This window comes from Triticum aestivum, chromosome 2A, assembly GCF_018294505.1.
Source record: "Triticum aestivum cultivar Chinese Spring chromosome 2A, IWGSC CS RefSeq v2.1, whole genome shotgun sequence".
NCBI classification, from domain to species: Eukaryota; Viridiplantae; Streptophyta; class Magnoliopsida; order Poales; family Poaceae; genus Triticum; species Triticum aestivum.
Window position 1 is genome coordinate 303,804,366 of NC_057797.1, and position 26,232 is coordinate 303,830,597.

Below are 26,232 nucleotides of genomic sequence, written 5' to 3' on the forward strand. Positions count from 1 at the left end.
GGCGGGGTCCCGCGCGGGGAGGCGGCGCCCGATCCGGGCCGGGAGGGCCTCCCGCGGGCCCTGCGGGCTTCAGCGGCGGCGGCGGTGAGGTGGGGCGCGGCCCAGTGACATGGCGTGCAGCGATTGGGCGAGGGGACGGCGCGGATGTGTCCGGCGCGCGGAGGAAGGCGAAGACTAGGGTTTCGCCCGAATTTTTAGAGGAGTGCACATATTTATAGGTAGAGTGAGCTAGGAGACTCCAAATGGAGTGCGGTTTTCGGCCACGCGATCGTGATCGAATGACCAAGAGGATGGAGGGGGTTTAGGTGGGTTTTGGGCCACTTTGGAGGGGTGTTGGGCTGCAACACACATGAGGCCTTTACGATTCCTCGATTAACCGTTGGAGTATCAAACGAAGTCCAAATGGCACGAAACTGGACAGGTGGTCTACCGGTAGTATACCAAAGCCGCTTGGCAAGTCTCGGTCCAATCCGAAAACGTTTAACACGCGCACATGAAAAGAGACAAAAGGGGACACCGGAGGATGTAGGAGTGCCGGAATGCAAAACGGACAACGGGGAAAAGCTCAGATGCATGAGACGAACACGTATGCAAATGCGATGCACATGATGACATGATATGAGATGCATGACATGCACAAAAACAAAACGAAGACAAAACCCAACCACGAGGGAATATCATAACTTAGAACCGAAAATGGCAAGAGTTGGAATACAAATATGGCAAGTTACATACGGGGCGTTACAATACATGACCCGTCCGTCTGGCGCCTCACTTCCTGGCGAGGTGGACCAGTCCTCGCCACTTCCAGTTCCGGGGCATCCGTCCATTCTGCCACAAAATCCACGAGCGCAGCTCCCTTGATGACCCTGGTGGTGCTGAACTCCAACTGGAACGCCCGCAGCTCGATGTTCCACTCAGCGACCCTTCCGGCAGATTCCGGGCTCCTAAGCACCCTCTCCAATGGATAGGCCAAGACGACTTTGATGGGGTGGCCCTGGAAGTAGTGCCGCAACTTGCGTGGGGCTACCAGGAGCGTGAGCAGGAGCTTTTGAGGCATGGGATATCGTGCCCTCGCGTCTCGCAGCACCGTGCTGACGAAGTACACCGGGTGCTCGACGAGGACCAGCGTGTTGGTGAGGCTCACGTCTTGTGCGAACTGGGGTGCCTCCTGAGGTGACATAACCCCTGGCGCCTGGTCGCTTGCGGGAATCTCTGCGACATCATCTTGCTGAGGTTGGTCTTCTGTTGCTGCCGCCATTGTTCTTGTCGCGCCTTCCTGATCTTGTGTCATCTCGGCTGGTGACGTGGCCGGGCGTGTCGCTCTCTTGGCCTGGTGCTCTTCCCAAACTGCCACCAGTGTAGCGCTGGCGGAGTATGGGGTGGTGGCAAGATAGAGTACTAGAGGCTCGAGAGGTCGTGGCGCCACCAGCACCGGCGGGCTGGTCAGGTATCTCTTGAGGTCTTGGAAGGCTCGGTCAGCCTCCGAGTCCACTCGAACGGGCCCTTCTTCTTCATCATCTTGAAGAAGAGTAAGGCGCGCTTTCCCAGCTTGGAGATGAAGCGCACCAATGTAGTCACCCGACCTGCCAGCTTCTGTATTTCCTTGAGGGTCTGCGGCGGGCTCATGCCCTCGATGGCCTCGATCTTCTCCGGGTTTGCCTCGATCCCTCTGTGTGATACGAGGAATCCCAGCAGCTTGCCGGAAGGGACGCCGAACACGCAATTTTCCGGGTTGAGCCAGAAGTTCACCTGGCGCAGGCTCTCGAAGGTCTCCTCCAGGTCTTGGATCAAGGTCCTCACCTCTCGAGACTTCATCACAATATCGTCGATGTAGGCCTCCGTGTTTCTCCCGAGTTGCCACCCTAAAGCGATGTGCATCAGCCGCTGGAAGATCGCACCCGCGTTGCGCAGCCCGAAGGGCATGCAGGTGTAACAGTATACCCCACACGGGGTCAGGAAAGTTGTCTTCTCTACATCTTCCACCGCCATCTTGATTTGGTGGTACCCTGAGAACGCATCCTAGAAGCATAGTAAGTCACACTCAGCAGTGGAGTCGACAATTTGGTCAATCGCGGGAGGGGGAACGGATCTTGTGGGCACGCCTTGTTGAGGCTGGTGAAGTCGATGCACATTCGATCCTTCCCGCCTTTCTTCGGCACCACGACTGGGTTCACTAGCCATTCGGGGTACCTAACCTCACGAATGGCACCTGCCGCCTCCAGCTTGCAGGTCTCTTGGATGATGAAGGCCTGCTTCTCCATGGACTGCCGCCTCGCTCACTGCTTCACCGGGCGCACATTGGGGCATACCCTCAAGTGGTGCTGAATCACCTCTCTCGGGACCCCCACCAGCTGATTGGGATCCCATGCAAATATTTCCTTGTTTGCACGCAAGAACTTCACCAATGCTTCCTCCTGGCTGGGGTCGAGGCTGGCGCCTATGGTGAAGGTGGCTCCTGAGGGGTCCTCCTCATCGACAGGCACCTGCTTGGTTTCTGCCATGTCTTGGGTGAACAGCTTCTTCTTCTTGGTTGGCGCGGCCTCCTTGGCCTCGGGGGTACCGGTGCCGACGGGCTTCGCTGCCGCGGCGGCCCTAAAGGCAAGTTTGAGTGCCATCACGGCCTCCTTGGCATCCCCCTTGACGGTGAGGACACTTTTGCTTCCAGGAATCTTCATGAGGTTGTAGGCTGGATGAGCCGCTGCCATGAACTGGGCCAGAGCCAGGTACCCGAGGATGGCGTTGTACGGGAGGCTGATGCGAGCGATATCGAAGTCGACCAGCTCGGTGCGGTAGTTGTCGCGCATGCCGAAGGTGACGTGCAGGCGGATCTGCCCCAGGGAGTAGGCAGCACCTCCGCCAACTCCTGAGAAAGGCTTGCTGAGGCTGAGCCACTTGAGTGGCACATGAAGAAGGCTGAAGGACTCCACGGAGAGCAAGTTGAGGCCGGCGCCGCTGTCGATGAGGGTCTTGGTGACGACCACGTCACAGATGGTAAGTGTGCAGAGCATCGGAAGCATGCCCGAGCCGGTGGTGCTGACGGGGTGCTCTTCTGAGTTGAAGGTGAGATCGGCCTCAAACGCAGCCCAGCCCGGTGGAGCCCCCGAGCGCGTGGAAGCGGCACCGATTTGGCGGAGGAACGGCTTGATGTGGCACTCTGAAGGCTGCGCCTGCGAGCCGACCAGCAGGGCCGCGATCGCGTGGTGCACCGGTGCCGCGTAGCGCACAGTGAAGAGGTCGCGGAGATCCTCCCAGGACGCCACCGTGGATTCTGGAAGGTTGAGCAGCCAGGCGCACGGCTCGCCGGCGAGGGCCATGGGGACCCAGTTGGCCATGACCTTGTCATCACCCCCGGCTTCGAGGACGGCCTCCTCGTATGCCAGCAGGACAGCTGACGGGTCCGCCGCACCGTCGTAGCGCGGCGGCATCTCCGGCTTGAACTTGGGTGGCCACTGCACCCGCCGCAGGGCGGGGGGCAGGGCTTAGAGCCCCCTAGTCACATCGTCAATGCTGGCCGTCGGAGTCAGGGGCAGGGCCCCTACCATGTGGGCGAAGCACGGTGTCAACGGAGCGCATATCGACGGATGAGAAGCTACGGCGCACCCCTACCTGGCGCGCCAAATGTCGGATCATGGGTTCCGGCAGACCCTTGAGGTTCGAAAACTGGGGTGCACGCAAAGGCTCTCTCCCTATCGATCCACGCCCTAGCTCTCTAAGATCTTGCGGATGAACTCGACGAACTCGCAACACAGAAGGACACAAGATTTATACTGGTTCGGGCCACCGTTGTGGTGTAATACCCTACTCCAGTGTGGTGGTGGTGGTGGATTGCCTATCGCGCTGATGAAGAACAGTTACAAGGGAAGAACGACCTCCTGAGGTTGAGGTGTTCTTGAGCTTGCCGAACTTGCGTGTGGCCTTGGTGGGGTGGATCCGGTCCAAGGTCATCTCTCCCCCTCTACGGTGGTGGCTAGTCCTATTTATAGAGGCCCTGGTCCTCTCCCAAAATATTGAGCGGGAAGGGAGCCAACAACGGCCTATTCGAAACGGGACAGCTAGTACAAGCTATCCTGACAAAAGGTGGTCTTCGCCTGCAAAAGGCTCTGGTGATAACGTCGTCTTGGGCTCCATGGTGACCTCTGCCTTGTCGTCCTTCTGGTCTTGGTCGTGTTGCACCAATATGGAAACCTTTGCTTGATGCCTCGGTACTCCGCGCCTGCGCTTGGCCCCCTTAGCACCAAAGAGGAAACAAGGACGCTGCGCGCGCTGGCACCCGCCTGGTGCCCACCTGGCCTCGATCGTCATGGCTCACGTCACGAGGGCCTCGCGAGATTTACCTTGCCTTGATCTCTCCGCCCCTCGTGAGCCTGCCTAGTGAGGCCGCTCTTGAGGAGGTCTTGCGTCGTCCACCCCGCGCGGCTTGGCCCCTCGCGAGGGTCTTGAGTGTCCTGTCGATGAAGGTGGGCCGTACGAACCTGTCAGCCCAGCCATGCCATGGGCCGCAGACAGGCAAGTCTAGGGACCCCCATTCCCAGAACGCCGACAATAGCGAAGCGTTCATGTCTTCACATTTAATGTCGTGCAAGCATGCAAAATCTTCTAGCATAAATGAATGCGATACACCTGTATCAAATAAAACTGATGCTGGTACTGAATTTACGAGGAGTGTAGACATCACAGTAGCAGGCTACTCTAGAACTTCATTGAGATCAACGTGGTTGGCATGAACTCGACCATAGGACTTGGCATTGTTGTTGCGGGGCTGGTTGATTCCATGGCCAGTTACTAGGAGGGCCAGTTGATTCTGGTTTTGGTTGCATTCCCTAGCATGGTGTCCTGGTTGACCACACCTGAAGCACAGACCATTATTTGGAGTGGGAACAGGAGCTCGGGGTGGTGGAGCTAGAAGTATTGGCCGCCTAGTTGGTGGGGGAGGCAGACGCGGTGCAGCATAGGACTGCCTTGGAGCAAGTGCAGTTGGCTGGTACATGCTGTTGGGAATCCATATCCTACGCTTCTGCGAGGACGAGCCCGAAGATGAGCCCGTGTCACGGTTGCGCCTATGAGAGCTCTGGTGTTCCTGCAGACCATTTTAGACATGGATGGCCTTGTTCACCAAGGTGGCAAAATCAGCAAATTCATGCACTAGAAGTGCGAGCTTGATGTCATCTTGAAGGCCATCACGGAACTTCTCCTGTCTGTGTGCATCAGTTGCAATGTCCTCTTCAGCATAGCGGGATAAATCCAGAAACTCCCGCTGATAAGCTTCCATAGTTTTGTTGCCCTGGGTGAGGTTGCGAAACCCATGCTTCTTCTGGTCCATGACTCCCTGAGGAATGAAGTGGGCTCGAGAAGCAGCTCGGAAGTCTGGCCACGTGATGATTGTTCCAACTGGCAGAGTACGCATGTGGTTGTCCCACCATTGAGCAGCGGGTCCTTTCAGGAAGAAGGAAGCAAAGGTGGCATAGCTGGCAGGGGCTACATCAGCAGACTCCATCTCATAGGTGATGTCACAGAGCCAGTCATCAGCATCCAGAGGCTGAGTTGAGTTGCGGTAAATGGTTGGGTTGAGGCACATGAAATCCTGCAGAGTCACTTGGGCCGGCTGCTGGTTCACATTGGGGCGAGGGAATTGAGCCATCATATTCTCCATGAACTGGCGATTCAGCTCAAACTATTGGATCATACCAGCCATGTACTCAGGTGGTGGTGGGGCATTGCCACCACGACCACGACCACCTGGTCTAACCATCCTGCCAAAATTTAACAGGGGTAGTTCAGCATTGAGAAATTTGCAAATCAAGAACCCCTCATGATGAAACATGCATAAAGAAAGGAGCACGATAGATGCTACATAGTAGTCGGCATATCTTACAAAAGGGATCATACATAGAGTTCGGTACACGGAGTTCAGTACATAGGCATAAGACATCATAGGCGGCACGCAGGCTCACAGTGAATGCATCTAATATTAATAAGTAAGCCTACATCAGTCCGAGGAGGAACTGTGGAGGTAGGTGTAGCCTGACATCTGGTAGTGACGCGACGGGAATTCCTCCACGTTAGTAGCCTGGGGTCTGCGGATACTGTTGGAGATATGCCCTAGAGGCAATCATGTATGATGATATTTCCTATGTGTTTATGAATAAAGATAGTCCTTGGACATTATCAATGATGTGTATCAGCAAGTACTTGACTTGTTTGTGGGACTATGCATTGTATGATGACTGTCCTAAAAGGTCCCTAGTCGAAAGGGCTATGTGGACGCGTAGCCAACTAGACTAGCATATGACACGGTCGATGGCTTGGTCTCACTAGCCATGGAGCATTGGATGCTAACCGGATAATATGGACTTGGAAGGATCTGGTCGGATTCGACGTAGTCAGATCCGAGTCAAGATAAGGTCCAAGTCGGACAGACCCAACTATGAGACGCAGCGATATGTCATCTGTGAGTCTCTAGTACAACATATGTTCTATGTCCTAAGACATGAGCTGACGCATGTACTTGGGATGGTGACAGACTTGCTTTGGGCCTACCAAACGCTACTCCGTAACTGGGTACTTATAAAGGTAGGTTTCGGGTTTGTCCAGAATCATGCTGCGAGACGTGGTCGAGCAAGATGGGATTTGCCCCTCCGATTAGGAGAGATATACTCTCGGCCCCTCGTGTGATCCGACCAGGATAAGCATGGCCATGCGACAAGGATTATGAGATAATCCGGTTTGTGGTCGGCATCACTGAAACGAGAAAGAGGTCGGGCTAGCACAAGGATGACAGACTCGCCTTGAGCTCGACAACATATATCGTGTGGCAAAAGGAATGGAAGTATGATGTACTGGTTCGCTAACCAGCTTCATAGTCTGCTTGGTGTTCGACATGCCTTGCTAGAGGCCGCTACCAACCATGCAGTTCGGAGGTGATCCGAACTACGACCAAGCCGACTTGAACCTAAGGGGTCGCGCGCTTAAGGGAAGGAACCTACGAGGTCGGATCCGAGGACACTGGTCGGATGTGATCCGAACTATATTCGGATTGTGGCCGAGTAGACTTATGGGCTTTAGGGTCCGTGCAAGGCCCAAGTGTTGAGCCCGCGACGGACGCCTATATATAGTGGAGGTGCCGCACACTCACGCGGTTGATCGCTTTGGCGATGTCTCTAGGGTTTGCATGTGTTGCGAATAGACACCTCCACTCGCCGCCGGTTGTGTGATCGGACCTAGCAGTCCGCCGCACGACGTTCCTCCTACACGGGCGGATACCGTTAGAGGCGGTGCACTTGTGCCGCTCCGGTGAACTTGTACTTGGGAACCAACCACCGGTTGTACGAGGGAGATCGGACGAGGAGGAGACGATCCACGCGGACGCGCTGCCCCAACTCTTCTTCCGCTGCACGGCACTACGCGTCTAGTGGTAACGAACTGTGATCCATCTCCCATAGCATGTTCTTGGTTGTTCTACGTGTAGGAAATTTTAATTTGCAGTCGACGCAACCTACCGTAGATCCCAACAAATACTCTGATGCAGAACCCGACGCTCAGGTGGCAGAAGAGGACCCAGTGCGGGAGAGTAGCCTCCCACATCTGGCCAGCTGACACCCTGGGGCATCACGGTCCTGGTTGGGTAGATCGCAGAACGCGACAGATCACCAGATCGGACAAGGGGGTCCAACAACGTCACAGCATGATAAAGGTGATGACGGGTGGTGTACAACTCATGGCGAAGAGCTCGGTTAGCTCTATCCAGCCCATCAGCATGCAGAACCAAGTTCTAATGGTAGAAAGGCTCTCGGGTGACAGTGGAGTAGGCAGCAGTGTAGTATCCCTCTGCACCAACATCGGATGCGATAGCAATGTGCCTGAAAGGGGAGGTGTCCAACTCCTGATACTCTCCATGAAGACGTGTCAGAGCAGCATAAGCAGCATCGTGTACCACCATATCGATAGTCACTCCAACACCATGAGTAGTGTGCAGCACAGTAGTGGAGTCATACTCCCTAGAGTAGAGGTGGATGATGGCACGGTACTGCTCTTAGTTAAAGTCCTGGTACTTCTTGTACACGGTGTACTCAGGGCGCCAGTGATAACCAAGAGAGGTCATCATCTCATCTAACATAGCAGGTGATCCTAAGACACCAATGGCCATCGTGTGGTGCACGACCTGCCTCGTGGGTTCCATCTGAAAACAAAGATGTTTCAAAGGAGTCAAATAACAGTGTGGATATTGTTCAATATACTACTCTAAGGAATAGCTAGGGCTTATCCAACTTTGGGGTGAATGCGGTCACGGGATCCTAATGTTGAGTGGGAAGGGAGCCAACAAACGGCCAATTCGAAAGGGACAACTAGTACAAGCTATCCTGACAAAAGGTGGTCTTCGCCTTCAAAAGGCTCTGGTGATGACGTCGTCTTAAAATCCATGGTGACCTCCGCCTTGTCGTGCTTCTGGTCTTGGTCTTGTTGCACCAATATGGAAACCTTTGCTTGATGCCTCGGTACTCCACGCCTGCGCTTGCCCCCCTTAGCACCAAAGAGGAAACAAGGATGATGCGCGCGCTGGCACCCGTCTGGCGCCCGCCTGGCCTCGATCATCAGGGCTCAGGTCACGAGGGCCTCGTGAGGTTTACCTTGCCTTGATCTCTCCGCCCCTCGTGAGCCTTCCTAGCGAGGCCGCTCTTGAGGAGGTCTTGCGTCGTCCGCCCCGTCAGGCTTGGCCCCTCGCGAGGGTCTTGAGTGTCTTGTCGATGAAGTTGGGCCGTACGAACCTGCCAGCCCAGCCATGCCGTAGGCCGCAGACAGGCAAGTCTAGGGACCCCTGTTCCCAGAACGCCGACCATAGCGAAGCGTTCATGTCCTCGCATTTAATGTCGTGCAAACATGCAAAATCTTCTAACATAAATGAATGTGATACACCTGTATCAAATAAAACGGATGTTGGTACTGAATTTACTAGGAGTGTAGCCATCACAGTAGCAGGCTGGTCTAGAACTTCATTGAGATCAACGTGGTTGGCATGAACTCGACCATAAGACTTGGCATTGTTGTTGCGGGGCTGGTTGCATCCACAGCCAGTTGCTAGGAGGGTCACTTGATTCTGGTTATGGTTGCATTCCCTAGCATGGTGTCCTGGTTGACCACACCTGAAGCACAGACCATTATTGGGAGTGGGAACAGGAGCTCGGGGTGGTGGAGCTGGAAGTCTTGGCTGCCTAGTTGGTGGGGGAGGCAGACGCGGTGCAGCATAGGACTGCCTTGGAGCAAGTGAAGTTGGCTGGTACATGCTGTTGGGAATCGATATCCTACGCTTCTGCGAGGATGGTCCCGAAGATGAGCCCGTGTCATGGTTGCGCCTGTGAGATCTCTGGTGTTCCTGTAGGCCAGTTTAGACATGGATGGCCTTGTTCACCAAGGTGGTGAAATCAGCAAATTCATTCACTAGAAGTGCGAGCTTGATGTCACCATGAAGGCCATCACGGAACTTCTCCTCTCTTTGTGCATCAGTTGCAATGTCTTCTTCAGCATAGCAGGATAAATCCAGAAACTCCCGTTGATAAGCTTCCACAGTTTTGTTGCCCTGGGTGAGGTTGTGAAACTCACGCTTCTTCTGGTCCATGACTCCCTGAGGAATGAAGCGGGCTCGGAAAGCAGCTTGGAAGTCTGGCTAGGTGATGATTGTTCCAACCGGCAGAGCACAACTGTGGCTGTCCCACCATTGAGCCGCGGGTCCTTTCAGGAAGAAGGAAGCAAAGGTGGCATAGCTGGCAGGGGCTATATCAGCAGACTCCATCTCATAGGTGATGTCATAGAGCCAGTCATCAGCATCCAGAGGCTGAGTTGAGTTGCGGTAAATGGTTGGGTTGAGGCACATGAAATCCTACAGAGTCACTTGGGCTGGCTGCTGGTTCACATTGGGGTGAGGGAATTGAGACATTATATTCTCCATGAACTGGCGATTCAGCTCAAACTGTTGGATCATACCAGCCATGTACTCGGGCGGTGGTGGGGCATTGCCACCACGACCACGACCACCTGGTCTAACCATCCTGCTAAAATTTAACAGGGGTAGTTAAGCATTGAGAAATTTGCAAATCAAGAACCCCTCACGATGAAACATGCATAAAGAAAGGAGCATGATAGATACTACATAGTAGTTGGCATATCTTACAAAAGGGATCATGCATAGAGTTCGGTACACAGAGTTCAGTACATAAGATAAAGACATCATAGGTGGCACGCAGGCTCGCGGTGAATGCGTCTAATATTAATAAGTAAGCCTACATCAGTCCCAGGAGGAACTATGGAGGTAGGTGTAGCATGACAGCTGGTAGTGATGCGACGGTAAGTCCGCCACGTTAGTAGCCTGGGGTCTACAGATACTCTGATGCAGAACCCGATGCTCAGGTGGCTGAAGAGGACCAAGTGTAGGAGAGTAGCCTCCCACATCTGGTCAGCTGACACCCTGGGGCATCACGGTCCTGGCTGGGTAGATCACATAACGCGACAGATCACCAGATCGGACAAGGGGGTGCAATAGTGTCGGAGCATGGTAAAGGTGATGATGGGTGGTGTACAACTCATGGCGAAGAGCTCGGTTAGCTCTGTCTAGCCCATCAGCATGCAGAACCAGGTTCTGATGGTAGAAAGGCTCTCGGGTGACAGTGGAGTAGGCAGCAGTGTAGTATCCCTCCGCACCAACATCGGATGCGATAGCAATGTGCCTGAAAGGGGAGGTGTCCAACTCCCGATACTCTCCACGAAGACGTGTCAGAGCAGCATAAGCAGCATCGTGTACCGCCATATCGATAGTCACTCCAACACCATGAGTAGTGTGCATCACAGTAGTGGAGTCATACTCCCGAGAGTAGAGGTGGATGATGGCACGATACTGCTCCTGGTTAAAGTCCTGGTACTTCTCGTACACGGTGTACTCAGGGTGCCAGCGATAACCAAGAGAGGTCATCATCTCAGCTAACATAGCAGGTGATCCTAAGACACCAATGGCCATCGTGTGGCGCACGACCTGCCTCGTGGGTTCCATCCGAAAACAAAGATGTTTCAAAGGAGTCAAATAACAGTGTAGATATTGTTCAATATACTACTCTAAGGAATAGCTAGGGATTATCCAACTTTGGGGTGAATGCAGTCACGGGATCCTAATGTTGAGAGGGAAGGGAGCCAACAACGGCCAATTCGAAAGGGGACAACTAGGACAAGCTATCCTGACAAAAGGTGGTCTTCGCCTGCAAAAGGATCTGGTGATGACACCGTCTTGGGCTCCATGGTAACCTCCGCCTTGTCGTCCTTCTGATATTGGTCTTGTTGCACCAATATGGAAACATTTGCTTGATGCCTCGGTACTCCGTGCCTGTGCTTTCCCTCCTTAGCACCTAAGAGGAAACAAGGACGCTGCACGCACTGGCACCCGCCTGGCGCCCGCCTGGCCTCGATCATCATGGCTTACGTCACGAGGGCCTCACGAGGTTTACCTTGCCTTGATCTCTCCGCCCCTCGTGAGCCTGCCTAGCGAGGCCGCTCTTGAGGAGGTCTTGCATCATCCGCTCCGCAAGGCTTGGCCCCTCGCGAGGGTCTTGAGTGTCTTGTCGATGAAGGTGGGCCGTATGAACCTGCCATCCCAGCCACGCCGTGGGCCGCAAACAGGCAAGTCTAGGGACCCCCGTTCCCAGAACGCCGACAATAGCGAAGCGTTCATGTCCTTGCATTTAATGTCATGCAAGCATGCAAAATCTTCTAACATAAATGAATGTGATACACATATATCAAATAAAACGGATGCTGGTACTGAATTTATGAGGAGTGTAGCCATCATAGTAGCAGGCTGGTCTAGAACTTCATTGAGATCAACGTGGTTGGCATGAACTCGAGCATAAGACTTGGCATTGTTGTTGCGGGGCTGGTTGCTTCCACGGCCAGTTGCTAGGAGGGCAAGTTGATTCTTGTTCTGGTTGCATTCCCTAGCATGGTGTCCTGGTTGACCACACCTGAAGCACAGACCATTATTGGGAGTGGGAACAGGAGCTCGGGGTGGTGGAGCTGGAAGTCTTGGCTGCCTAGTTGGTGGGGGAGGCAGACGCGGTGCAGCATAGGACTGCCTTGGAGCAAGTGTAGTTGGCTGGTACATGCTGTTGGGAATCCATATCCTACGCTTCTGCGAGGACGGGCCCGAAGATGAGCATGTGTCACGGTTGTGCCTGTGAGAGCTCTGGTGTTCCTGCAGACCAGTTTAGACATGGATGGCCTTGTTCACCAAGGTGGCGAAATCAGCAAATTCGTGCACTAGAAGTGCGAGCTTGATGTCAGCTTGAAGGCCATCACGGAACTTCTCCTGTCTGTGTGCACAAGTTGCAATGTCTTCTTCAGCATAGCAGGATAAATCCAGAAACTCTCGCTGATAAGCTTCCACAGTTTTGTTGCCCTGGGTGAGGTTGCGAAACTCACGCTTATTTTGGTCCATGACTCCGTGAGGAATGAAGCGGGCTCGGAAAGCAGCTTGGAAGTCTGGCCAGGTGATGATTGTTCCAACCGGCAGAGTACGCCTATGGTTGTCCCACCATTGAGCAGCGGGTCCTTTCAGGAAGAAGGAAGCAAAGGTGGCATAGCTGGCAGGGGCTACATCAGCAGACTCCATCTCATAGGTGATGTCATAGAGCCAGTCATCAGTATCCAGAGGCTGAGTTGAGTTGCCGTAAATGGTTGGGTTGAGGCACATGAAATCCTACAGTGTCACTTGGGCTGGCTGCTGGTTCACATTGGGGTGAGGGAATTGAGACATCATATTCTCCATGAACTGGCGATTCAGCTCAAATTGTTGGATCATACCAGCCATGTACTCGGGCGGTGGTGGGGCATTGCAACCACGACCACGACCACCTGGTCTAACCATCCTGCTAAAATTTAACAGGGGTAGTTCAGCATTGAGAAATTTGCAAATCAAGAACCCCTCATGATAAAACATGGGAGCATGATAGATACTACATAGCAGTCGGCATATCTTACAAAAGGGATCATGCATAGAGTTCGGTACATAGAGTTCAGTACATAGGCTAAAGACATCATAGGCGGCATGCATGCTCGCGGTGAATGCATCTAATATTAATAAGTAAGTCTACATCAGTCCCGGGAGGAACTATGGAGGTAGGTGTAGCCTGACAGCTGGTAGTGACGCGACGGGAAGTCCTTCACGTCAGTAGCCTGGGGTCTACGGATACTCTGATGCAGAACCCGATGCTCAGGTGGCATAAGAGGACCAAGTGTGGGACAGTAGCCTCCCACATCTGGCCAGCTGACACCGTGGGGCATCACAGTCCTGGCTGGGTAGATCACAGAACGCGATAGATCACCAGATCGGACAAGGGGGTGCAACAGCGTCAGAGCACGGTAAAGGTGATGACGGGTGGTGTACAACTCATGGAGAAGAGCTCGGTTAGCTCTATCCAGCCCATCAGGATGCAGAACCAGGTTCTGATGCTAGAAAGGCCCTCGGGTGACAGTGGAGTAGGTAGCAGCGTAGTATCCCTCCGCACCAACATCGTATGTGATAGCAATGTGCCTGAAAGGGGAGGTGTCCAACTCTCGATACTCTCCATGAAGACGTGTTAGAGCAGCATAAGCAGCATCGCGTACCGCCATATCGATAGTCACTCCAACACCATGAGTAGTGTGCAGCACAGTAGTGGAGTCATACTCCCGAGAGTAGAGGTGGATGATGGCACGGTACTGCTCCTGGTTAAAGTCCTGGTACTTCTCGTACACAGTGTACTCAGGGTGCAAGCGATAACCAAGAGAGGCCATCATCTCAGCTAACATAGCAAGTGATCCTAAGACACCAATGGCCATTGTGTAGTACACGACCTGCCTCGTGGGTTCCATCTGAAAACAAAGATGTTTCAAAGGAGTCAAATAACAGTGTGGATATTGTTCAATATACTACTCTAAGGAATAGCTAGGGCTTATCCAACTTTGGGTGGATGCGGTCACGGGATCCTAGTGTTAGAGTTAGTAAACTCGTTTAACCCGAGTAGAAGAGTGTTCAGAGTCCCAGAGTAAAGATCGAGGAGTAGAAGATCCTAATACCACCCAAATGGCGACGTGGACCCGTAAGACACACAGCCATGTTAGTAAAAGTTTTGTAATGTCTAGACTAGACTTCGGCCAAGGAGTGTGGAAGGGGGATTCCTATAGGCAGTTGGTTCTGATACCAACTTGTGACGCCCCCGATTTAACCGTACACTAATCATACACACAAACATGAACGATCAAGATCAGGGACTCACGAGAAGATATCACAACACAACTCTACAAATAAAATAAGTCATACAAGCATAATATTACAAGCCAGGGGCCTCGAGGGCTCGAATACAAGAGCTTGATCATAGACGAGTCAGCGGAAGCAACAATATCTTAGTACAGACATAAGTTAAACAAGTTGCCATAAGATGGCTAGCACAAACTGGGATACATATCGAAAGAGGCGCATGCCTCCTGCCTGGGATCCTCCTAAACTACTCCGGGTCGTCGTCAGCGGCCTCCACGTAGTAATAGGCACCTCCAGTGTAGTAGGAGTCATTGTCGATGGTGGCGTCTGGCTCTTGGGCTCCCACGTCTGGTCGCAATAACCGGGTATAGAAAGGAGAAAATGGGGAGCAAAGCAACCGTGAGTACTCATCCAAAGTACTCGCAAGCAAGGAGCAACACTACATATGTAGTGGTATCAATGAAAGGGTAGTATATGTAGACTGAACTGTAGATTGCCAGAATAAGAGGGGGATAGCTAGTCCTATCGAAGACTACACTTCTGGCAGCCTCCATCTTGAAGCAGAAGAAGAGATAAGATGGTAAGTTAACCAAAACCGCATAGCATAATCCTACCCGGCGATCCTCCCCTTGTCGCCGTGTGAGAGAGCGATCGTCGGGTTGTATCTGGCACTTGGAAGGGTGTATTTTATTAAGTATCTAGTTCTAGTTGTCATAAGGTCAAGGTACAACTCTGGGTCGCCCTTTTACCGAGGGACACGGCTATTCGAATAGATAAACTTCCCTGCAGGGGTGCACCACATTTCCCAACACGCTCGATCCCTTTGGCCGGACACACTTTCCTGGGTCACGCCCGGCCTCGGAAGATCAACACGTCACAGCCCCACCTAGGCACAACAGAGAGGTCAGCACGCCGGTCTAAATCCTATGGCACAGGGGTCTGGGCCCATCGCCCATTGCACACCTGCACGTTGCGTGGGTGACCGGAAGAAGGCCAAGCCTCCCTAATACAAGAGCAGACGTTCCGGCCAATCTGGTGTGTGCCGCTCAGTCGCTGACGTCAAGAAGGCTTTGGCTAATACCACAACGTCGAGTGCCCATAACTGTTCCCGTGGTAGTTGGTTAGTGCGTATAGGCCAGTGGCCAGACTCAGATCAAACACCAAGATCTCGTTAACCGTGTTAATTGAAGTAACCGCAGATGCCGATCAGGGCCAGGCCCACCTCTCTCCTAGGTGGTCTCAACCCGCCCTGTCGTTGCGCCACAAAGATCCACTCAGAGGGTCGTCGGGACAAATGTCCTTTCGGTCCCAATCCGTGAATCACTCACAGGTACTCTACGAGCCGACCCGACTTTAGTCACCACATATATCATGTATTATGTATATAAGCATATACCCGTGATCACCTCCCAAGAGATCACGGCCCGATAGTATAACATGGCAGATGGACAAGAATGTAGGGCCACTCATGGAATACTAGCATCCTATACTAAGCATTTAGGATTGCAGGTAAAGGAAACAACAGTAGTAGCAAGGACAGGCTATGCATCAAAATACGATTAACGGAAAGCAGTAACATGGTACACTACTCTAATGCAAGTAGTAGAGAGAAGAACAGGCTATATCTGGTGATCAAGGGGGGGCTTGCATGGTTGCTCTGTCAAGTAGGGGTCGTCAACAACGTAGTCGCTCGGGGCACCAGCAGCGGCGTCAGTCTCGTATTCTACCGGAGAGAAGAGGGGGAGAAACAATGAATACAATGCAAATAGATGCATATCGATGCATGACAAGACAAGTAATGGTGCCAGGTGTGCCCTAACGCAGTAAGAGGTGATACCGGCGAAGGGGGGAAACATCCGGGAAAGTATCCTCGCTATTTCGTGCTCTTGGACAGATGAACCGGAGGGGAAAAGTTGTGTGTTTGCTATGCTAGGGATGTGTGGCGGACAAATGAGCTGCGTATTCGGATTCTTCTCGTTGTTCTGAGCAACTTTCATGTAGAAAACATTTTCATCTGAGCTACGGTTTATTTTCTATGTTTTTCTAAAGTTTTAATCATTTTCTAAATTTATCTAAATTAACCGAAAAGGAATTATGACATCAGCATTGTGTGGGGATGACGTCAGCAGTCAACACACTAGTTTACTGGTCAAAATGACCGGTGGGCCCACTCATCATAGATAGTGGGGATAACAGGGGTTTATTTTAATTATACAGAGTTAATTAGCAGTATGGCCCCACATGTCAGTGACAGTTTAGGTTAACTAATTCATTTTATTTATAAAAACATTTTAATTAGTTTAATTACGTGGTGGGGCCCGCATGTCAGTGCCACTGGGCTGCCCAGTCAGCATGTTGACTGGGTCAACCCAGTCAACGGGGCCCCCATGGCCCACTGGCAGTGACCCAGGGGTGGGGCCCACCTAGCCACGTCGGTGGACGACGCCGGAGCTATGCCGATGAGGCAAAACGCGGCGGCGCAGCTCGGGAGGTGGCCGGAAATCAGTTGTGGTGGTCCGTTTGGACCATCGCGAGCATCTATGGGACTAGAGCGACGGTGCGAAGCGATCTGGGGGTATCAGCATCGATGGGGATGGCCGAAACAATGCTGGCAAGCGGCGGAGGCGGCGACGCGTACGAGTCGATGATGGCGACGGCGAAACAGCATGGTACGGAGCAAATGAAGAGGCTGGGCAGGTTCTACGCGGTGCGGTGAAGCTGCTGGGCGCACACCTATGACCATTTGGTCACCGGAGGCACGCCGGCGACGAGCACGGGCGGCGGCGCGTTCCGGCGCTCAACGAGCTAGGGCATATGGGCCACGGGGAAGCGCGTGCGCGGGTGCGTTGGGTTCCTGGAAGTGCTAGGAGCATGGTGACAGGCTCAGGCGCGCATGACGACGGATGTGGCGACGGCCTCAAGCTCATTGGTGGCGGACAGAATACGGGCGCGGTAGCAAGCTAGCTACAACGCGTGAGGAAGCTAACGAAGAGGAGCAGGAGGTGGAGGAGCTCACCGAGTGGCTCACACGATGGCCCATGGTGGTTTAGGAGCTGCAGAGATGTTGCCGGAGTCGGGGATGAGTGGTGGCGACCGGAGATGTGGAAGAAGGGGAACCGGTGCAGCAGCGCCTCCGAGCTCCAGTTGCGGCCACCGGTCGACGAGGAAGACGATGGCGGAGACGATGGACACGTTGGCGAGGCGAGGCGATGGCTTTGGTCGCGCATTTTATGGCGGCGAGTCCATGGCGGCGCTCGGATGCGGTCGGGAAGGAGGAAGCGGCGAGGTGGATCTGAGGGGAGAGGGAGAGCGGGGGTGAGTGGGAGAAGGAACCGAGGAGGCGAGGGAGGGGCGGCCTTATCCCCTCCCGGCGTCGGTCCCGGCGAGTTGGTCGGGCGGGAGCACGCCCCTGTTCCAACCCTGGTCGGGGGAACAGGGAAGGGTGACGGCAGGGGGAACCGCGCCGGCTGGGTGGGCCAAGTGGGTCGGCCTGGCCTATGAGCTGGGCCGCCTAGTCCAGTGGGGGGGTTTGTTGCTTTTTTCTTTTTTTTGTATTTGTTCGTCTTTGGTTTTTATTCCTTTCTTTTATTTATTTCATTTTCTGTTTTATTTCACTTTAAATTATTTAGGCATTTTATAAAAAAGTTTTTTCTCCACAATAATTACCAGTGCAATATTTGGCACCAACCGAACATTTTTGTTTCAATGTTTGAAAACTTTTGTTGTTCGCCATATTTTGAATTGATTTTTGAATTGGTTTTTGAACTAACGAGAGATTAGCAACAGTATCAGAGGTGACATGGCATCATTAACATAGGTTCACTATAGCTTAATTATCCGGACGTTACTAAACTCCTCCACTACAAGAAATCTCGTCCCGAGATTTAGGAGGTAGAAGGAAATAGTGCGGAGTATTCATCACGCAGGCGGTCCTCGCATTCCCAAGTGGCTTCATCTTTAGAGTGATGCGACCACTGGACCTTGAGGAACTTGATCGCTGTAATGCCCACGATGCGGCTATATCTCCCACGTGTCGAGGCACGGCTTACAGGCATAACCGCATGGTAGTTTTGTCGCGAGAGGGGTAATCTTCACAGAATCCCATGTACTGAATAAGAAAGGGATAAAGAGTTGGCTTACAATCGCCACTTCACACAAATTACAAGTTAAACATACATTGTCCAGAGTACAATCAAGGTCCGACTAAGGAACCAAAATAAAAGAAGACAACCCCAAATGCTAGATCCCAGATCGTCCCAACTGGGCACCACTACTAATCAACCGGAAAAGACACAAAACAACGATCAAGATCTTCATCAAGCTCCCACTTGAGCTCAGTTGCGTCACCTGCAATGGTATCATCGGTACTTGCAACTGTTTGGAAGTATCCGTGAGTCACAAGGACTCAGCAATCTCACACCTGCGAGATCAAGACTATTTAAGCTTATGGGTAGGGTAAGGTAATGAGGTGGAGCTGCAGCAAGCGCTAAGCAATATATGGTGGCTAACATATGCAAATAAGAGTAAGATGAGAAGCTATGCTATAAGAGGGGCTGAGCAAAAGTGGTAACTTAGCCAAACAACGGTTTGTTAGGATGGTTGAAAAAGGTTAGAGGCTATCATGGAAGTTTGGGAGGCTTGATAAACAAGTGCTAGGTAGAGCGGCATAGCGGTAGAGTGAACTACTAGCAAGCAAAGATAGAAGTGATATCGAGGGTATGGTCATCTTGCCTGAGATCCCGCAAGGAAGAAGAACGAGTCCATGAAGAGGAGAAACGTACGTAGTCGAACGGATCCTCACAACTCCGGAATGAAACCGAAGCTAACGAGAGAAGCAACGCGGAAAGAAGCAAGCAACATAGTAAACAACCATCACATAAACATGGCATGATGCACAACCAGGTATGATGCATGTCCGATTTAATGAAACATGACATGGCAAAGTGCACAAACAATACTACAAATTAAGTGCAGCTCAATATGCAACGAGTTGCATATTGAAGAAAACACCACATTTAATTATCTAGTTCACTCCCGGTTATGTACCCAACAAAATTAAATGTTGTTAAACATGGCAAGAGGTGAAGCATAATAAAACTACCTACCTTGGCAAGTTTAATGAGGCCGGAACAATAAGCACCAAGTCCGGAAAAATACTCATATGCATATTATGAATTTGGTACTGTTCTGCCCTAAACCATATTTTATTGTTGTTAAACAATAGAACAGAGTGCACCATGTTAAACTAGGCATTTTCTACCCCATTCACATATAAAGTTTATTAAATTTGGAGCTATGGTTATTTAGTTATGAAATAAATCATTTTAACATGGCATTTAAGCAAATATAATGCAAACAACATTTTGAACATTTGTAACGTGGAGCAAAGTAGTATATTATGAAACTAGATGAAATTCTATGCATTTTACATATATAAATTATTTTCAACCCACTACAAGAAATATGTCAACTTGTGACCTTGACTATTGGTCACTGAAAGGTCATTGTTTTTCATTTGCGACCTTTTTGTGACCAAAAACAGAAGGTCAAAAGCTGGCGGTCGTAAACTGAAATTAACGACCTTCTCTATGAGAAGGTTGTAGACGTTTACGACCAAAACAGAAGGTCGTTGAACCCATGACCTTTTGTTTTGGTTACTGGTTGTCTGCCCAGGCCACGTCAGATCTGACGTGGCAAATTGCGACCAATTGAAAAGGTCGTTGACAAGATTTAGCCCGGTCCGATTAGGTATTTTACATGGGCCGAGCCCAACAATTCAGCCTTTCTATATTTTTTTCTTGTCAATTTTTGGTCGACTTAATGGGCCAAGCCCAACATTGCAGCCTTTTTATCTTCTTTTTTTCAAATGAGTCCAGCCCAATATTCTCCAGGTTTTTCTTTCCTGGGCCTTGGCCTTTCCACATTCATCTATTTTCGTTTTACTTTTTTACCCAAAATATTTGTCCAATATAATTTGATCCCTGGCCTCTTTAAGGTCCAACTCCAGCCCATTTAACGAACATTTTCGAATCAGTTTGAATAACAATATGAATCAAGTTACCACAAATTAGCTAAATATTATGGAAATATCTCAGAACACACATTCTACAAATTTCCATCACATTTGTATATTATACAGATCCAAGCAACCTACGACATGTTATAGTCAAGCATTCAGGTGCTGGAATACTCCATAATAGGAAAAATAAATAGAACAAGCCTATCTAGTGCTTCACGACGAGAAAACATTGTAATCTGCTTCTTCAAGTACTGCCTCTTCCTTTTGCAAAACATCTGGAAATTCAAAAGAGAACAAGAAGTATGTCACTGATAGAAGAAATATTACGCGAATACTTTTAAAATAAAAACTAAAGACACACCAGTATTTTATCATTCTACTTATTATTATTTTAACAAGATCATTCTACTTATCTCAAATAGGCATATTCGTCAAAACTGGGAATTGAATTGGCACATATGACAAACTTAGCAAGAAATAAGCATTGAATGTTTCACATACACAACAAGGATTAAAAACAATCATTCAAAGTTACAACAGATCAAAGTTCCATTTGAGTATAAGGAACAATACTCATATTCAATCAATAAGCAACTATGTCAAAATTAATTCAGATTTACTAATGTGTGTGTCAAATGATACATGCATCAAGCATAAGGCCATCAAGCATCATGCCCTTATCTGTTCAACAAGACAAGAACATACCTGACTTTGTGTTGATATGATCGATGGTTCTGCAGTTGAACATCAGTCCGCATCATTGTTGATGATGGACGCCGCATGTACTTGTCCATTTAGAAGTATATCATGCAAAATGTTACACAAGCAGGTATTAGCATAAAGTAGAGCTTCTATAGTACATGTAAACTTTAGATATGAAGGACCAAGAGTTTCGGAAGCAACGAATCTGGCATGGATAAACCAGGACATGATGAAACAAATTATTCCTGGTGCATTTAAACAGGAATATGGTGTCCACTTATTACTACCACATCATCATCATGATTAAACAACACATTGATACTCAGAGTGCTGGATGAGATAAATATCGATTGAAACCAATCAGAGCAGGGAGCAAAATAGATCCTCTATTTAATTGTCATAAGAATAGAAGCTAAAGGACAAAGATGAAGCACCCTTAGCTCAGTTTGCTAGCACACAGGCCATAAAAATCGGCTCAACATTCAAAAAGCATGACTCTAATCTTAATGTTGTGTGGAAACAAGACAAGAATTGTACAAGTTTAGTACTGTACACAGCAATGAGCATAACTTCAATACTGCATAGCAAATTTAGTCAGTTATCAAATCACCTTGTGGCTATACCACATGCTGACATCAATCACACACAACTGTTCTAAATTGAATCCCCACACACCGCATACATGAACCGAACTACTGTACAGAAAGATCACATTTGCTTTCCCAAATGACAAAATGCAAGACACAATCATGGATAAATCCACGGGCAGAGACCAAAGCTAGGAGAATCACCACCCGTACCTTGCCTATCTGCAACTTGTTGAACACATCCAAGAGAATCATGTAGATCTGGATCATGTCGTACTCCATCTTGGCATCGAAATTCACCTGCAAAACACCCCAAAATTAGCATCGCATCGCAACCATCTAAGCCAAGCCGCCTAAGCGCAACGCTCCAGAACAGATCAATCAGGACAGAACGCCTCCTAACCTTGTTCATAAGCACCAACCCAGGGTGAACTATGTCCAGTAGCTGGCATTGCACCGCCCCCGACACCGCCTGCGGACTTGATGATCCAGGCCCCCACGATGACCACGTCATGATCCATGCAAAGCTCCACCTCATGCACGTCTGATCCATGCTCCAGTGGAGGCTCGGGCTCCACCCTCGAATCCGGCGGCGCCTGTAGAAAGATAGAGAGAGATTGAGCGAGTTAAACAGAGAGAGGGGACAGGTCCAATATACAAGTTATCATGTTCTATTAGCATTCGCAGCAGACCAGCAAAATGCATTACCATTTTTGTTAATAAATATGCATCATGTTCAGGTACTGGTCATGCTATTGAAGCTAATCATTGTGACTAACACCAGCACGGTGCACGATTCTAGCAAATGCTGATTGACCTGTCACCTAGATCAGTATTGATTAACATTAACCAGATAAAAAATGTATAATGTGCATGCATGGCAGTAACAATCTTGCATATAATGTTTACTTCACAAACATTTTTTAGCTTAAAAGTGGAAGAAAATTATGGGCTATTCTTTCAATCATGATAAAATGATTGAGCATGCCCCAAAATACGTTTGAGTGGCAGGACACAGCATAGGACAGGCCACTCCGTAATTGAAATACTGAACTGGGTTGTTAGAGCTAACTATAGTGAAACTAGCAGAACGACAAACAAGACGAAAATATAAATACAAGGCCAACTGAAACTTGGGTTTAGTACACAGGTACAGTTTAAAAGCAAATCAGATCAACTATAAAATCATGCACCTGGGTTTTACTTATAAGGTTTTTCACTTTCCATTTATACAACACAACAACTAAATTGATTAGAGAAGTTCAGAGAGAGATTTGAGAAATCTAAATTAGAGAACTGAGGCTGTGAGTGGAACTACGATAAATTAATCAGATTTAACAATTGCTTTCAGATTCTACTTACTCTCTACTAAATAACTGGAAATTACTACTCCAATAAGTAACAACTCCCTAACTCCATCTAGAAGTTGGACACTGAATCTCAGTTATACTGATTCAGTCATAGCTGACATTCAGCTACTTTCAGAACTCAAATCAACATCCAAACGCAAACTGTGTGGCACAGATTTCACGTACCATGTACACATACGGATCCGGGCGGCCACCAGTGCCCGCACGACGCAACCCTCTCTTTTGCTTCAGCAACCTGCGAATTCCAAACAGAGAGTCAGCAACAAATTTCAGAACATCTTCAGAGATGATAGTTGGATTAGCGGAAGTATCCTACTCACCAGCGCAGAGCCTTGCTAGTTACAGCATTGTCGCCGACGGCGGCGCGGATGGCCGTCTCCATGACCGGTGCCGCCTTGGACCACGAGAGCAACTTCATGATCGAGTCCGCCCTCCGCACCAGACTCTCACAGACGCCGCTCGCCAGCGGAGGTCGGCGGCATCTCCCCACCGTGGCCGTGGACCAGGAGGACGCGGCTCCCATGATGGTGCTCCCCTTGCTGGCCACCACGCTGCCCCTCTTCCTCTTCTCCCCCTCCTCACAGTTGTTGATCTCGATCCAAATTCCCTTCCGCCTCTTCATCGACTCACCTTGGAACAGCTTCCTGGTCACATACGCCAGCAACTAGATCCAACGACCAGAACCATCGATCAGCGCATCACCGTAGAAGACGAACATGAAGGACAAACCGCAAACTAGCAGGTGAGGAGGTTGGTTACCGAGGGAGGCGATGAAGGCGAGCATGCGGACGGGGTCGATGGAGAGCAGCAGGATGCGAGGATGTGCATGCGCAGGCAGTAGAGGGGCTCGCCGAGGGAGAGATCCAGGAGGGGATGGGGAGGGAGGTGGCGGCGCGATTTGGAAGGCGAGAAGGAGAGGGTGGTGGCGCACGGGCGCTGGCGGTGAGATCGGCTGAATCGGGGGCGGGAGGTAGGTGGCGGCTGTGAGGAGTGCATCTGGATCGGGGGAGAGAGGGGAGAGGAGTGGAGTTAGGGTTTGGGTGCGGCGGCGAGAGAGGGGGCGAGGGAGTTAGGGTTTGGGCTGCAGGTGGGGGTATCTCTTTTTTATTTATTTTTTCTGTACATAGATGGATGGACGGATGTCGGATGGAGAGATGGATGGATGGATGGATGGATGGATGGGCGCCATGTCATCGATCCATGGGACGAGTTCTGATTGGTTTGGAAAATCAGTGATTTAAAAGTACTGAAAATAGAGGGATTTTGTGAAGCAGCTATCAAAAATATTTTCTAGAAGGGAATCACACAAATTTTTCACTAGAGTTAGACAACATTTTATGGATAAGGACCATTTTGTATGCATTTCTGATCTTACTAGCTATTTCTAATCATTTTCTGAGTGGCAAAAATGGTTTTTTTGTGAAGAACCTACCAAATATTTGTTGCAAAATTGGACTCCATCAATTTACTAAAATACTAGTCCATATTTAATATACAATTGAGCAAATGGTTGGGTGTCAAAAGCTTTGATCCACCTCTCGTGAAAAAGATAAATTTCTGTCGGTTCAGCTAGAAGCGTGTCAAATTTGAACCGTAGCTGCCTCATAGTTTGCTCTTTATTTTTTCCAAAAATCATTTCTAGCTACATAACTATCAATTTAATAAGATAAACATCAAAAGGTTTCCAAGATTCAACAACTAGCTAGGAACTGTCAAGCCCGCCGTTTTTACCGCATTTTGAAACGGGCATAAAAATTCAAAAAAAATAAAAAAATGGAAAACCTTCGCGTTGTGTCATTATATGTGACCAAGTTTCCAGGAAAAATAATAACTTGTAATACGGCAATTATTTTAAAAAAGTGTTCTCAGAAATGAGCTATCATGCGTGAAGATTCATGGCTTTCAAGCCAAATGATCAATCTTATGGCCACATTCATGGCATAGTTTGTTCAAATGATCTCATATTATGCACAAGGGTGCATATTGGAATGGCAAACAATGTTGCCTAAGGGACTTTTTATTTTCTTTACACGGAAAATTCATTTTCCATTTTCCAAGTGCCCGAATTGAGTTCTTTTTGTGAAGGACCTACAGTATATTTGTTGCAAAATTGGACCAAATCAATTTTATAAAATACTAGGACATATTTGATTCACAATTGACCAAATGGTTGGGTGTCAAATGCCTTGATCCACCTGTGGTGAAAAAGACAAATTCCCGCCGATTTAGTAGGAAGCGGGTCAAATTTGAACTACAGCTACCTCATAGTTTGCTCTTTATTTTTTCAAAAAATCATTTCTAGATACATAAATATCTATTTAATCAGAGAAATATCAAAAGTTTTCCAAGATTCAACCACTAGCTAGGAACGGTCAAACCCGCCATTTTGACTGCATTTTGAAACGGGCATAAAAATTCAAAAAAAATCAAAAATTTGGAAAACCTTCACATTGTGTCATTATATGTGACCAAGTTTCCAGGAAAAATAATAAACTTGTAATATGGCAATTATTTTAAAAAAGTGTTCTCAGAAATGAGCTATCATGCGTGAAGGTTCATGGCTTTCAAGCCAAATGATCAATTGTGACACTCCAAAAGAAATTATTTAATTTTCAACAAAAACCTTGTTGGTTTTGAAGAAGGTCATTTAATCTCTTCCAAAGTTTTCTCTCTCAAAAAATTTTCCCTTGGCAAGGATTTTATTTTTTGTATCTTCTTCAACTCTGGTGTTTGATTATTAAAAACCTTTCTTCTGATTGTTCCCTTCTTAAATATATTTTTGGAATTTATTTATTTTCTTTAAAAAGGAACCCTATGAGTTTTGGGGCTTCTCTTATTTTGAAACCACCCATGGTTTTACCATGTCTCTTGTGGTAAATCCTCCCAAAACCCCTCCCTCCACTTTGGGGCAATCCAAACTTTCTGTTCCAACAAGTCCAACCCATTTTTGGATTTTATTTTGTTTATTCTATTCCCCAAAACAATTCTGTCAATTATTTTAAGCCTAGATGATTTACAAAGGAAGTACCAAATTTCCTTTGAGTTTTGGTCTCAAACCAACTCCTCTGGATAGCCTTTAGCACCCCCAACCTAGATCCATCAAGATCTGCTCTTCTTCTTTTCAAAATTTTCAAGTTTCAACCTCTGCAAGTTTGGACCAGATTTGTCAAATTTGGTGAAATTCATATCTCCTCTTCTCCAAAAATTCTACCAAAATTCAGCCCCCAGATGCAATGAGAGGCCACCCCACCAAAAATCAGCTCAAGGAAAATTCCCCACATG